The following is a 4329-nucleotide window of genomic DNA, read 5'->3' on the forward strand; positions in this document are numbered from 1 at the left end:
GAAATACAAATAACTAAAACTCTATGGTAATATTATAAAATTTGTATCATATCAGGATCTGTCGCGAGCATTGTGTTCCGCACATAAGTTTATCATCCCTTTATTTCTGAAAGGACCTTGCATCTTGTGCTCAGGAGGTACGCTTTGCGCTCTTGTTTGTAATAGCTGCTACGCAATTCAGCACTCCTTTTCATTTTGAAATTCCTTTTATGTTGCAATAGCGCTCGGTTTCAAATAATTATATCCGATATGTAGGGTAATTTTAATTTGGTTATCTATTTTTGTTGTGTATTTTTTTATTTTTTTTATTTATTTATAAAAGCTTATACAATGTTAATAACATATGTACAAGCTAAAACATGCAGCGCTAGCTTCAGAGGCTATCAGCTGTCCGTTGAATAAATGTGTAGGCTTAAATTCTCGTCAATAGATCACATTCTTTAAGAAAACGATAGATGGTTTTTATATTTTTTTCCGTAGCCTTGGAAAGGAGGGAAATTGGATCTGTGTTGAAGTGACAATCTCTCTTATCTTTCAGTGTTGGACAAAATTCTAATATATGAAGCACAGTTGTTGTTGAGTTACAAAACGGACAGCAGTTGGTACTGTTTCTTCCCAGGAGGTGAGCATGCGTCATACCATAGATACATAATTCTAGACATTAAATTCCAATTAAAACTTACATTTTTCATACATATCAACTCCTCTCAAGGCAATCTACTATATCTACAGGATATAGCTAATTCGCCAAATTTTTCTCGTCAAACTCTTCTGATTATAATTTCGCCTCTGAATACTCGTCTAATAAGCACTCTTTAGTATTATTAAACGAAACACATATTGCAAACAATCTTTGATTTTGTAAAAGCGTTTGATCGCGTTGGCATACATGTARTTTTAAGACAATTAATCAAATGGAAGGTTGGCCCCCGTATATTTAGTTTTGTTAAATCCTTTTTCTCTAAACGTAAAATCAAAGTTCTTATTTCTGACACATCTTCACCGACTCTTCCTTTGGATAACGGCACTCCTCAGGGATAACCGCTATCAGTTATTCTGTTCACTATAGCATTTGATGAAATCAGCTCTATCCTTTCTTCCTTCCCTATTATTCAGCATCAATTATATGCTGAYRATCTMMTTCTATTTTCAAAATCTTCTGACCTTAGTTCTATATCCTCTACATTTGAAAAAATCCTTTCTCAACTATCCCTATGGTCCCTTCCCGCAGGCGCATCAATATCGTACTTAAAATCTAGTTTACTCTACATTTGTAAAAAACATAATTGTCATTTTGCACCGATTTCATTCAACAATGTAAATATTTCATGTTCTCCTACAATTAAGTTTCTTGGATTAATTCTAGATAGTAAATGTGCATTCAGACAACATTGTCAATATATTAGAAATAGAATTACTAAAAACTCAAATACTGTTAAGTACCTAGCATGCAAGCGTTCGCTCATTGGCCCATCTTTGCTGGCACTCATACTCTCCGTCATCAATTACGCTTTTGTATGAGAATAAGAGAGATTCCACTTCAACACAGACCCGATTTCCCTCCTTTCTAACGCTACGGAAGAAAATATAAAAACAATCTATNGGGCCATAGTAAACGCGAATTTTAGTTTAACAAATTAAGAAATTAAGTGATTGAAAAGATATAAAACGATAAAAAATTAATTCACAAACAAAGCACGAGCGTAATATAAACGCAGAACAAACCGTTATACCGTTTTAACAAACTCAATAAGCAAAGAGCGAAAAGCAATGAATGAATGATTTTATAATTAATTTCTATTATATATACTATATATATGTATATTATTAATTTCTTTTATATAGAGAAATCGAAAAAGCTTAACAAGGAGGAAAAGGTAAGCATTGTGAATTGAATGTTCTGTGTATAATTAAAAATTTTAATATTACAGACCATTTGGAAAATTCAAATCTATTGCGTATAACAAACAAATAGGGGAGTAAGTTTTAAATTATTAAAGCTAAATTGTACATATTTAATTCAAATAGTGTTTAAAATTTAGAATAGCATCCCCGAATTTCGGGGATAAAATGGGTGTCACTGGAAAGGTGACGTTCTCCAGATCACGAAAATATATATATATATAGTTGCCGCTGACTTATAGTTTTAAAGATATTTGCATTTAAAGTTAAAAGAATTAAAACTTTTGAATTGATAATTTGTATATCGTGAATAACTTTTTCACCTATGTTATGCACTTTTCGGCACAAGTCCTCCTGATTAGGGTTATGGGTACCGCAAACGCTTAGTTTAGAAGATATTCGACCTTAAAGTTCAAAAATTCGCAAAATTCGTACATTTCAAGACGCTATTTCACCACATTAAACACACTTTATTCACATTTTTCACTTCAAATTAATTAAATTATACTATAAAATTGTAAATAACTCCATATCTGACACTTTTAGCAGGTTTTTTACCTAAAAAATCTGAATTTTAAAAATTAAATTTTGCACTCGTTTTAACCCCATTTGTTTACCAAAAATTACGACGAAATGGAGCGCTGCCATGATAAGGCAGTTCGCTGAAATTCCTCTTTTTCGCAAAAATTCCTCTATTCATGCATATGGATATTTTCTTTTTTAAATTTATTGAGCAAATAAGTAATATTATATACATGTATTAGTAATATTATATAATAATATTAAGTAATAAAGTGTAAAGTATATTAGTACAGTACGAAAATTCAAATTTTCGTTCAATATGAGTGCATGGTAACCAACAAATTTAACCACTTTATAACAAAAACTCAATATATATTTTTTTTATTTTTAACGCAGAAAGGAGTACTCCGCGAAAGTACTCAGTTCACCCGGGTATTCGCTCGGCCAGGGTTATTTTTTTAAAGCGCGGCCGAAGGCCGCCAACGCTGAAAGGAGTACTCCGCGAAAGTACTTCAGTCCACCCGCCAACACAGAAAGGGGTACTACGCGAAAGTACTTCAGTCATCCCGACATGATATTATATAAATTTTATAATACTATATTATCATAGAGTTTGATTTATATGTGTTTATTAAATATAAATCACATATTATACATATGCATACTATATGTAAAATGTATAATATGTGGAAAAAGTTTTCACAACTCAATTTTAACTTAAAAAATGTTAGAAAGTATTTTTTATTATAATTAATGTAGAAAAAAGAATCACGCAAAAAAACAAACAAAGAAAAATCGTTAAGAATCCTACATATTTGGTGTTTAAGATGTGACAATAATGGTAAACAATCTAACCTTTGCAACGCCGAGGTCCCTAAGTGGTTTTTAAATTAATAAACTTACGTGAAATATTAAAAAAAAAATTGAAATGTGAACTTATTTCAATGTTTAGAGTGTATATTTAAATATACAGAGTGAAAAACGTGAATAAATTTAATGGAAGATAGAGAAATACCTTGTGTTATTAGTACATATTTTTGAACTTTTAATAGTGAAAATTTAAAAAAAAATATAAGTAATTTTTATATTATTTTTGGATATTCCTCCTCTAGAGAAGCTCCCCTATCCGGACATACCCCATTTATACGGAAATTCGGTTTTTTTACCCGTCCGCCAAAGTAATCGGAATCGTGCCCACTTTCACATGCTAACACTTCACTATAATGTTTTTGTATATTAATTTTTTTAATATTTATTGCAAATATTTTAATTGTTTATATTTTAGTTAAAATCACTGCATTTGCACAACAAGAATAGGGTTGCATAATAGTGTGGCGATAATAATACACCAAATTTAATATTTAAACGATTATTTATTAAGATAACTCAAAACACTTCTTCATTTTTGTACAATATTGAAATATTTTTCGATTATTTAAATTTCTAAATATTAAATTTAATCAGTTTTGTCCAAAATATTAATTATTATATCAATATATTATTAAACTTTTCTAATTTTATAATAAAATTATTTATATAATATTTGTGTAAAAACTATGTATATGATGTGAGAATAACTCCTCAGCGTTTCTCATATCTTTTCGGACAAGTCTGGAGCATATGATATATTCGTTGTGTAGATAAAGGGAACTGCGAACTCTTGCCAGTTGACCAGTGTGAATAATTTTCTAATAGCTCCCTCAAAAGCGCTTACAACGACGCTTTGGTTCAAAATACCTCTTGGCAAAGTTTACCAAGACCTACCAATTCTACCTCATTGCAAAATATACAAATCGAGGTAAACATGGACGTAGATGAAAGCAGCTTTCTACATAAAAATACTTTTATGTATTTTTGCGGTTATTTGTACTATAAATATTTTAAACAACATAATTGTTTAATGCC

The sequence above is a fragment of the Bactrocera latifrons genome, unplaced genomic scaffold, assembly GCF_001853355.1.
Source record: "Bactrocera latifrons isolate USDA-ARS-PBARC rearing strain unplaced genomic scaffold, ASM185335v1 scaffold_358, whole genome shotgun sequence".
Taxonomy (NCBI): domain Eukaryota; kingdom Metazoa; phylum Arthropoda; class Insecta; order Diptera; family Tephritidae; genus Bactrocera; species Bactrocera latifrons.